At 43.5% G+C, this 12089-nt stretch overlaps 1 pseudogene across 1 annotated transcript in view; it reads right to left on the bottom strand.

The window, feature by feature from the left end:
• LOC309817714 (protein SSXT-like) overlaps positions 1-11072 on the bottom strand; it is a 153663-nt pseudogene extending 142591 nt beyond the window's left edge. The window contains exon 1 of the transcript in view: positions 10799-11072. The product of the transcript in view is annotated as a protein SSXT-like (transcript). The remainder of the gene's footprint in view (positions 1-10798) is intronic.
• Positions 11073-12089: the final 1017 nt, after the last annotated feature.

Here is a 12089-nt window from a genome sequence, read left to right as displayed (position 1 = left end):
AGCCCCTGAACCATGCTTCCTCTTGCAATCACTGTCAGTGCGTGTTATTGTGAACAAGCCTTTCTAGAAGCTCTTCAAACGCAATGGAATACACCATTAAGTCTGAAGATCACAAATGTCTACCCAGTGAATGAAGAAAACGTGACTGAGAATAAAATGTTCAGTGGCCCCAAGATACAAGTGGCTGTATCTCAGATCAACTTAGAAGGATGATGGAAACCTGGAAGATTCCTTTAGGTGATTCCAAAAGTGCTGAAGGCACTGATGAAGACATCAGTATTGGAAGGTGCATGTGGAGAATCTGAATGAAATATCTTTCATAAAATGTGAACAGGGAAAAATTCTAAAAGTAATTTCTTTATATTACATGTGTATTTAAATATTTAAATATATTTAATGTTACTAAATAGGTAGTTCTCAACTGGGGGCAGTGTTGCCCCCTAGAGGACATTTGACAATAATCGGAGACATATTTTGTCATCAGAACATGGTAGGGACAGGGAGGTGCTACTAGAATCTAGTGGGTGAAGGCCAAGGATGCTGCTCAGTGAGCTTCTGCTGTGATTCTCTGTCCCTAAACGCCATAACACTAAGCCTGGAGAATGAACACTTCACAGGGCGGTGATGTCACTTGTGATTGGATATAACCCACAGTTGATGTAGGAAAATGTTTCTCAAACACGTCCTTGACACTAGTTGTATGAAACATTCGTAAAGAATGGCATGCGTGGTCTTATGATTTGGGAAAATACTGTATACCAAATTCTCCCGTGTAGCTTGGCAATGGACACTTTGTGTAAGTCTCGGAGAAGTTCTGGAAAATACTGGAGTTTTGTTTAATCCAAAATTTTCCAAATTTATTTGATCACGGAGCCTTTAAAAATATCCCTAATGGGTAGAGGGCAGCGATGCTTCTCGTGTTGTCATGCTTGACTGTTTACATGCTGAAATGTGTTTTATGAAGAATTAATTTCATTTTATTACTTTCTATATGACTTTAGAGCAGTATACTAGTTTTCTTTGGGGGTGGGGTGGAGGGAGGTATATGAAGGTTATATTGCCTGTGAATTTCATGTGAGGATAGGAAAGTGGGCGCTGTAAACAATCTGTCAGAAGAAGGTATGGCTCCAGGCAGGTGGAGAACCACTGCTGAGCAGCGAGCTTTGGCACAAAGGAGAGCGATCGTGCAGGCTACACCCTCCATCACAGATGAGCTCAAAGAAGAGGAGAGAATATGAGCTGTGGAGTCCTGCTGAGGTTGCAGCATCACAGAGCAGAGCTGGAAGCCACCCAATTCCTCGAGCCCCACCTCCCACTTTACAGACAAGGAAACTGAGATCCGCCAGCTAACATGTCTTGACCAAGAGCCCTCTCAGTCGCCATAAAATGAAGGGTCTTCTTGTGCGCTCCTTGAGTGGAAGCAAGTATTGTCTCATCGTATTGTTTCCACAGAATTTACTATGTCGGTTCATGTTCACAAATCCCTGAAGAGCCATAGAATGATAACATGTTAACTATGTTTCCCTGGGACTCCTCCGATCCCTTGAACTACATTTACCCAACCCCCAGAGCACAGACTTGAAATCGTCCCCCTGGAGACTGCACGATAGTTTGGAAAGAGAATTGGCCAAGAAGCCAGGAAATATCAAATCCCCCAAAATCAGCCTGATTCTTAAGGATAACACCTTTTATATTTCTTTAAACATAAAAGGTATTACATACCGCACTTGCCAGACTTTGTTGAAATGAAATGCGACTCTTTCAAACAATCATATCAACCCTAAAAGGATCAAAGCTTGCCACAACTGAGCATTTTCAAAAGTGAGAAGTCAAGGAGCTCAGAGACCTGGCTTTTGCCATGGCTGTTCAGGATGCTTGAGTTTGTCACCTCAATTTTCTGTCTTCCCCATTTGTATAATAGGGATGGAAATGTATTTTCAGTTTTTCTTGGGGTTTTTTTGAAGGTAAAGTGATACAAAGTATTGGAAAGCTCTTTTAAGATTTATAAAGCTTCACAAATATAAGGGACTGTGGTTATGACACATGCACGTAGCTTTTTCCACCCTGAAATGAATGTATTTCAGGTGACTTCTGTGTTGGGTCCCAGACTAATTCAGATTCCTAAGTTTGTTCACTGTCAAGTGGTTTCAGAGTGGCTTACTGATTTATCCAAAGCAGTCTGGCTTCCTCCCTGTGGATGAAACCAGCAGAGAAGCCAGATAGTTCTGGAACTTAAATCCAGATGTTTTCATCATGCTTTCCAATATACACTCAACTGCAGTGGTATTTCTTCATTTCCCCAAAGGATCAGGAAATAGAAATGTTTACACATACAGCATTGTATACTCTCAGTCACAGCAAGTATGCACCTTGACTATTTTGACTTGAAGAGATTTCTGGTTGCTTGGAACATGCTTTCCCAGACAGACAGCGATGCTTAGATTCTGGGCATTTATTTTTTCTTCTTTCTTTCTTTGTTTTTTTATCTTGTAAAGACCTCCATCCAAGGACCGCCAGGAACACCTATAGTTGACGTGAACCTATAGTAGAACATGTTGGGCTTATTGCTCTTTGCATCAAGGGAGACTGCCCACCATGGGGAACCACTGGGCATTTCATTAAGAGGTTTTTAGAAAGGACTTATTTTAGAATTTGAGTTTGTGTTAGATAACTTGGAGGAGAGTTTATGGAAATGGGGTTTCGTTTTAGAGTGGATACTGTGAATAAGTGAGGGTAATTCTATGATTGGGTATTTTAATCTTATTTATAAGGCAGAAGAACTACATTCAGTCCAAAGCTCTAGGTGGTAGAAGCAGCAGTCATCATTTTTGCCAGGAGAGGACATGTTTGTGACCTTACGATGCTCACATCTTGTCTTCTGTATTCACATGTGATAACAGGATGGTTTTGTTTTTGTCTTGATCCCTCCTGGTCATGGAGTGGCCTTGTCTGACGTTGATGCTCTGTGCAATATTTATGTTCAGGAAAACACCAGGACCGAGGTCTAAGGCAGGCCAGCGTCTAGAAACTTCAAAGCCTAGTTGATAAGGGGCTGCTTTTCTCTTTCTCAATCTTTAGCATGATATACAATATAGATACAAATCCCTACACACAAAAAAAGCATAACTTAATGAACTTTTATAAGATAAACACCCTTGTAATCACCATGCAGGTGAAGAACTTGAGCTGTGCCAACCCTCCTGGTGCCTATCTCGGACACAGCCCAAGGGAATAGATGTACTTTCACAGTAATCACTTCCTTGTGTTTCTTTACCATTTTATCACTCAGTGTCTCTCCTTAGACATTGTAGTTTGGTCTTGCTCATTTAAAAAACTTCTTGTGGCTTTTGAATCTTTGAATCCATAGATTCCCCTCTATCCCTTTCTTATAATTTATCTATTGAAAAATTGAGGTCATTCGACCCACTCAATATCACAGTGTCTGGATTTTGCTATTTCCTATTCTTGGGCAATTCAACCCTGACCTTGGTTTTCTTTATTCCCTTCTGCTGTAATCTGGATCCAGAGGTCTGAATGGGCTCAAGTTCAGCATCTTTGGCAAGTCTGTAGGTGGTGTTGTGTTCTTTCCTCAGGAGGTACATTCTGTCTCATTGTCCCTTAAGTTATTTTTATAAGAAAAATGAATGCTGTTTACAGGTGGGAAATACTGACTTAGCACATCCCCAACCCCCCGAGGAGGCCAGCTGTGCTTAGGAATCCCCCCCAGAGGAAACCCAGAAGACAAGGCTGAGGAAGGCTTCTTATAGCACAAAGGGCCAGGAATGGAACCTGGGATTGTACTAAATGTCTGTGGATAATTTCCCTTTTCTGTTAGTTTTATATGTAATGTGGAAATGCGTGTCATTCAGAAAAACTTAAAATAGAGCATGGTGACATCTGGCACAGATCACACATGGGTCTAGTTTTCAGCTGCTACCATCAGATTTGGGGATTTGGGGACCCTGCTGTGATCCAGATCAGGACTGTAAAATGTGGTCACGGTGGTTTACCACACCTTGTATTTTGGGCCAAGTTCCTAGTTGGGCTTAACACCACCAGAGTTACCACTTGTAGGGCACTGAAGTGACTTAGTGAGCAAACCCAAATTTAGGGTCTTCTATTGATTTTCAACCATCACACAACCTAGCTCAAGTGAAACTAGAAGTAGCTGTTGTCAAGCTCGCAATTTGTTCAGGCTGTCACCTTGCCATTAACCTACATTCCTCATCTGTAAGTAATTTAAATTCACCTGACCTTTTGTTTGGAGAAGGTAGCCGAGTCTGGTCAAGGCAGATCACCCCAAACCTCTGCTGGAGAGATCTGTCTCCAAACCCTCCCCGAAGGACTATCTCTCAACCTCTTGAGTTAAGCCTTGGGGTCGAGCACTGGCAAGCAGCTCTGTTCTCTGGGATTTTGTGCAAGAAGCAGGCTGGGAAAAAGAAAACAAGTTTATTTGCAAAGGAGGGACTGATAGCAACAATGACAGAGGACAAGCTGGAGCACAGACACACTTATTTTGAGTGATACAAATCCTCAGGGACCACAGCCTTAGAAACAGAAAGTAGCTAAGAAACATGTACCAAACAGGCCTAGCATTTTATACTTACATGAGCCAAATCATACTCCGTTATCCACATGAAACTCTCTGAGGCTACACTAATAGAGTAGCCACTATCCACATGTGGCAATTTAAATTTCAATTAATTAAAATGAAATAAAGGGCCTTCCCTAGTGGTGCAGTTGTTAAGACTCTGCGCTCCCAATGCAGTGGGCCTGGGTTCTATCCCTGGTTAGGGAACTAGATCCCACATGCCGCAACTGGGAGTTCGCATGCCACGCTAAGGAGCCTGTGAGCCACAACTAAGGAGCCCACAAGCCGCAACTAAGACCCAGCGCTACCAAATAAATAAATAAAATAAAATGAAATAAAATTATTCAGTTTGTGTGTTGTATTAGCAACACTTCAAGTGTTTAGTAGACACAGGTGGCTGATGGTGACCATTTGGACACCCCGGACATATAATATTTGCATCATTGCAGAGAGTTCAGTCGTCCAGTGTGTGTCTAAGTGTGCAGCAAAGTGGTGTTTGTACTCTTTTCTCTTCATTAAATATGCCCCTAGAGTCTTCTTTCTGATCGTTCTCCAAACCCTCTGAGGGCACCTTGCCTATTAAGACTGCTTCTCTGAATGGAGCGAAAGGGAGCTAGGAACAACTAAGCCAGCGGTCACTGTCAAGCAAAACTCATTATTTTCCATTTCTTTTATTCCCAGCCAACCCCCTGCTGCCTTTACCACCTGCTCACAGGGTCTCAGCAGCCCCCAACCAGGTCACATGCTGTTTCCACCAGGACACATTTCACACATGTGAAGGCAGGATTTCCAGAGTGAAGGAGAACTGAACACTTCTGGGATGAGGTTTTAACAGCTTCCCCATGTGTGAGGCCCAGGCCATTTCCTCTTGGGACTGATCTCAGATCATATGGTTTCCAATGTTTTGAAGGCAGCTTTGAATACCTCTGGATATTTTATAGGCTGAGGAAATTGGAGCCTCATTTTAGGTATATTATAAAGGATCTCACCAGAGTAAAGAAGAAAATATGTCCAGATTCAAAGCAGTTATTTATAGAATGGTCATTCTCTTATTTTTAAAGGAAATACTTGTACCATATAAAATATGGTGCATATTTTATGGTGCCATATAAAATACATGCCACCACAGTCAGGAAATAGTTAGGAATAAGAAGGAAAAGAAGAATTGATAAAGAGGAATGGCTCCTTTTTAAATGTTATTTTGCGGAGTTCCCTGGTGGTCCAGTGGTTAAGACTCCACGCTCTCAATTCAGGGGGCATGGGTTTGATCCCTGGTCAGGGAGCTAAGATCCCGCATGCCACATGGTACAGCCAAAAAAAAAAAAAGTTATTTTTCTTAAAATACACTTCATATAACATATGTGTGTGTGTGTGCATGTATGTGTGTTTGTATATATGCAAAAATTGCAAGTTTTTTGTTTGTTTCTGGGCTCCCCATTAATATCAAGAAGATCCTAGAGACAATGATGAATCAGACATCCGTGAGAACACTGGATATCTAGAAAGGATCATCAGTTTGGGTGCAGCTGAGCAAACAACTTGTTATTCCAGATTTAAAAGACATTAAAATAAAATGCCTTTTAAGTGACTCCCTTTTGGGAGGCCCTAGATGAAAACCATTTGGAAAAGACACTGACTGAAGTGAACACATAATGGACTCTATTTCCCCCAGTGATACTTAGCCATATTCTATTTATTTATTCATTTATTAAATTACTGGTTTATTATTTTATTTATTTATTTATTTTTAGCTGTGTTGGGTCTTCTTTGCTGCACACAGGCTTTCTCTATTTGTGGTGAGCACGGGCTACTCTTTGTTGCAATACATGGGCTTCTCATTGCGGTGGCTTCTCTTGTTGCGGAGCATGGGCTCTAGGCGCGGGCTTCAGTAGCTGTGGCACGTGGGCTCAGTAGCTGTGGCTCACGAGCTCTAGAGCACAGGCTCTGTAGTTGTGGTGCACGGTAGTTGCTCCATGGTATGTGGGATCTTCCTGGACCAGGGCTGAGGGTGGGCCAAAGCTCCAGGGTCTCGGCGAAGGAGAGGAGCTTAACCAAAGTTTGGTTGTCAAGCATTTTGTTCTGATGGATCAGTTGGTACAACAGTTCATTGAATCATTTTTAAGGTAAAAAATGGGAATTTCGAGACTGTGTCTGGCCTTGTCATATGTAACAAGGGTTTGTTCACAAGTCTTATCTAAGTCCTGTGGGGAAAGGTGGTTCTTTGCAGTAAGCCTTTTCCCGGAACACGAAAGCATGGGGTTATTTCTTAACTTTCTGCAGTTTTCCAGGTGCATAGGGCTCAGGCAGAGAACAATGTTGTCATTGGTGAGAGAAGGAACAGGGCATGTTTTTCATGGCATATATACTTTTGTACTTGTGAATTTTATCTACCCAAAAATTAGAAGTTTGTGGACTTCCCTGGTGGTCCAGTCATTAAGACTCTATGCTTCCACTGCAGGGGGCACGGGCTTGATTCCAGATCAGGGAAGGTCTGCATGCCACACGGTGTGGCCAAAAATAACCCAAAAAACAAAACTAAGAAGTTTAAACAAATGCAAAATTTTAAAATAAATTTTAAATGAATAAGTAAAAGATCACAAATTCCAGAAACCTCTTTCCTTGCTACCATTGAGAATTCTTCCAAAATGGCTCTGGATACAGAAAGGAGTCTTGGGGAGTATTTCTTAAAACTTTGGTGAAAGTGCTGAGGTTAGGAACTATCCAGTGTTTTGAATACTCCCTTCTGAATGTCCTCCCTACAGATATGAAGGGCGCTTTGGGCGTGAAGGTGGCACACTGCTGGGTGCAGAAACCACCTCTATCTGTCTCTGGGTTTAATTTCACAGACAGGCATTGTACTCCCCACGAACGTGCTGAGTTTTCTTATCTCTATCTCTCCTACACTAGAACAAATCATGAAACAGGAAGCAAACTGTAGCCCAAATGTATGCAAATAGAGAATTCCTGTTCCTCTGCTGAAAGGGATTTTGCTGAAGCCCAGTGGTTGTCACATGGAGCCCTTGTTAAGCAGAGTGAAGACAATTTTGTAGAGTTGGAGGATTTTCTATCACCACTGGAAACTTTTTTTTTTAATCTTCATTTTCGACCTCAGCCAGAAGTCTCACTATTCCCTTATCAGCGTGCTACTGTTCCATCCTACAGGTGCTTAGGCAGCATTTACACACCCAAAGACGCTGGCCTTGGCAGGACCCAGGTAGTACAGAGCATTTGTTAACTTGATCTGCCTCTTCTGAGCACCAGAAACTTGATTTCAATCACCAGTTAAAGTTCACGAGTCCAATTCTCTTAACAGTACTTAAAAGGGTTCTCTTACTAAAGATAGCATAATAACAGAATAATTAAACCCACTCTCGGGAAATGAACTATCTACAGCTTTCTAGATTAAAAAATATATATTTATTTATTTTTGGCTGCATTGGGTCTTCATTGCTACACACGGGCTTTCTGTAGTTGCGGCGAGTGGGAGTTACTCTTTGTTGTGGTGCGTGGGCTTCTCATTGTGGTGGCTTCTCTTGTTGTGGAGCACGGGCTCTAGGCATGCAGGCTTCAGTAGTTGTGGCATGCGGGATCAGTAGTTGTGGCTCATGGGCTCTAGAGCACAGCCTCAGTAATTGTGGCACACAGGCTTTGTTGCTCCACAGCATGTGGGATCTTCCCAGACCAGGGCTCGAACCTGTGTCCCCTGCATTGGCAGGATGATTCTTAACCACTGCTCCACCAGGGAAGCCCCTATGCAGCTTTCTAAATACAGTTGTCCCTCAGTATCTGCAGGGGATTCGTTCCAGGACATCCCACCCACATCCCTTTGGCTACCAAGATCCACGGTTGCTCAATAATAGAACGTGAATTAAAATCAGACACCTGGACTTCCCTGGTGGTGCAGTGGTTAAGAATCTGCCTGCCAATTCAGGGGACATGGGTTCGATCCCTGGTCCGGGAAGATCCCACATGCCATGAAGCAACTAAGCCCGTGCGCCACAACTACTGAGCCTGCACTCTACAGCCCGCACGCAACTACTGAGCCCATGCGCCGCAACTATTGAAGTCTACGTGCTCTAGGGCCCACGTGCCACAACTACTGAAGCCTGCGCAACTAGAGCTGGTGCTCCACAACAAGCAAAGCCACTGCAGTGAGAAGCCCATGCACTGCAACGAAGAGTAGCCCCTGCTCGCCGCAACTAGAGAAAGCCTGTGCACAGCAACGAAGACCCAACTCAGCCAAAAATGAATTAGAATATAAATAAATAAAACATATTATAAAAAGTAAGATAAAGTCAGATACCTGGTGATTACCTAAAAACAATCCACAGTACTGGAACTGCACTTAAATTGACAATTTAGAATGTTATAAACATCACTGAGTGAAAGTAGATACAAAACAAATGAGCAGGCTGTTTGCTGATAGGCTGGAACCCACAGTCTGCAGGAAAACGTGTCCCTTACTCCATCAGCTTCCCTCTCTGGGTCTCACTGGTACTTGGTGCACAGAGGCTCTGGAGGCTGAAGCTGTCAGGGCAAGCCAGCGCGTAGTAAGGCCCAGCTTTCAGTTCAGGCCCCTGAGTCCTGAGGAGCTTCAGTGCAATAGCTATGTTTTCCAGTTTCTATATTTGATGCTTTGATATCTGAGGCCTTGCTGATGCTAGAGGGATCACCTCTCCCAGGGTTAGTCAATTGCTAGAGAGAACAAACAACAGGGAGCATGCCTTTCATGTACAAACCAACCAATCCAGAGCTCAGGCCCCAACGACTTCCTTTTTGGGATTCTTAATACTCTGAGCTACTATTCCTCTGCCCTAGTCACCCCAGGGCCACGTACCAGACAACTGGGGGAAGCCTCTATGCCCAGAGCCTGCTGAAATTATCCAAAGTGGCCAATCCTAAGCCTGCTTATGTTGTCTCACCCATTCCTTCCCATGGAAACACAACAAAGGTTCTGTCCATGTCTTCCCCTGCTCTCTCTGCCTCCTGACCACCCCTGGTGCTTCCCCATGTGGCCGTGCATGGCATGCCATGTCTCCTCTTTTTAGGTATTTGTGAGTATAATAAAATTCTTCCTTCATGATAGCCATTTCCACGTCTGTGTGTCTTACCATACTTGACTAGACTAAAACCTGGGTATCCTTAAAACACTCAGCATCCAGAGTGGACCAAGGCAGGGAGCCTGCAGGAGGCCTGTACCTATGGAACCTGCAGGAGCTCAGAGGTGCTGTGCAGAGTATGGTCCACAGATCTCCAGTCCAGTTCTCCAGGTGCTAGCTGAGTGACGTGGCAGGAAAGCACTTAACCTCACTGACCTTTACTTTCTCCATCTAAAAACGGAGATGAGGGGCCACCACAGAGACTTCTATGGGAGATAAATGAAGCACTCAGCAAATGTATAGTCACATCACACTCTTAAATGTTTAGTTCCTTTCCTGAATTTCCCTTAGTTGTTTGCCTTTATCTTTTTACTCCATTTAAAATACATTCTTATCAAATCTCACATTTTAACTGATATTTATTAGTATTATTTGCTTTTATCCTTTTATACCAGTGCCTAAAAATAGAAATGTAATGCAAACCACAGAGGTAATTTTAAAGCTTCTAGGAGCTCCATTGAAAAAGTTAAAAAAAAAAAAAACCACACAGGTGAACTTAATTTTGAAAACATTTTATTTTACCAAATATATTCAAAATATTGTCATTTCAATATATAATCAATGTGAAAAGTTACTAAGTCTTGAAAATATGTTGTGTATTTAATACATACAGCACATATCATTTTGGATGCTAAATATTCATCAGAAATACTTGATTTGTATATTTTACACTTGAAAATGTAGATAGCATACCCAAAACTTAAATTCATAGAAACAAAAGGAAAATGTTCATTGCCAGGGGCTGGAGGGTGGGGAAAAATAAGGAGTTATTATTTAATGGGTACAAAGTTCTGAGGATGGATGGAGGTGACAGTTGCACAACAGTGTGAATGTAATTAATATTACTGAACCATATACTTAAAAAAAGGCTAAGAGAGTACATTTCATGTTATGTGTATCACACAATGAAAAAAAGAGTCCAGTGAGTCCCGTGCCACTACTAACAAAAGAGGTCCCCTCTCCCATGGAGGCCTCGCGATGTGGCCTGTGCTGACATGAAACTGTCCCTTTAACTCCAGATGAGCCCACAGACAGGTCTGGCTCTCACCTGAGTTATCTGCAGAGTCTTCAAGTTCCACGAGGAAAGAGTACCCGTTATTCCAGACGCGGAGGCAGGTGGTCGGGTCGTAAGAGACGGTGAGCGGTTCTAAGCCAGGATCGTAGACACTGTCCCTCCACCGGTCGTTGATGGGCGACTGGCACTCACCCCCCGGGACCAGGTCCACGCTCTCCCAGAGAGGGTGCACTAGGAGAAAGCACATCGGGTCTGTCCTCGAGATGACACTAGCTGAAATCCCCCTGCGGGGATGATATGGTCCCATGTAAGCGTGTATGCTGGGTTCACCTCTTACGTGAGCCAGCTGTGAGGATTAGGCAGTCATCCTGCAAAGCCTGGGTAGAATGTTACAATTGCTAAGGCCCCTGGAGTCCTGCCACATGGATAGCTATGACACTGTATATATTAAGGTGTACACGCACACTCTGTCCCACAAGGGTGCTGATGACATCACTGACGGTGATTTTTCTACCAAAGAGTCAAGCGCCAGGTCTTTGTGGCAAGTCCCTGATAAATCTCAGGAAATTGCTTATAACAAAGAAAGAGCTATCCACACATAATGGATAGAACACACATGTATAATTCGGGTGGTCCAGCTCTCTGCCCTTTAGAATCAGCACGGATGGGCAGAACCGAGACCAACAGGAAAGCTGGACAAAATATGAATCAAGATAAATCATTACCAACGACCCTCTGCACCTCACCCCACCACGGAGAATGAGTCTGAGGACTGGCGAAAGTGACAAGGCAGCTGCTGCCCAGTCAGCCCCCGCTGTGCATGGCAGGGTCACTGGCACTCCACTTGTAAAAAACAAGCTTGCCTCTGGTTTCCTCTTACAGAGGAGACGGTTCTCTTCCTGAGATAGCTGCCCAAAGCAGGATCTTAACCTTGGATTTTTTGGTACAAGTGCCCCAGCGGCATAGACACAGAGCGCTCCAAGGCAGTTTCTGGACCAGTGGTTCTCAAAGGAGGGAGCGATTCTGACCCCGGGGGACATTGGGCAATGTCTGGAGACACTCTCGGTGGTCAAAACTGGAGGAGGGTGCTACTGACATCTAGTGGGTAGAGGCCGGGGATGCAGCTAAACATCCTACGTATATAGGCTGGGCTTTCACAGGAAAGAATTACGTGGCCCCAAATAGCATTAATGCCAAGGTTGAGAATTCTTGGTCTAGAGCAGAAAGCAATAGGCAAACTCAGGGCATTCCCTTTCCCCCCCACCAACCCCGCTCAATTTTTTCATATAATGTGGTAATCTCGTCTCTAGAGAGGTCTCAACCC

The sequence above is a fragment of the Grampus griseus genome (genome assembly GCF_964374135.1).
Source record: "Grampus griseus genome assembly, chromosome: Y".
NCBI classification, from domain to species: domain Eukaryota; kingdom Metazoa; phylum Chordata; class Mammalia; order Artiodactyla; family Delphinidae; genus Grampus; species Grampus griseus.
This window is presented reverse-complemented; position numbering and strand designations above follow the sequence as displayed.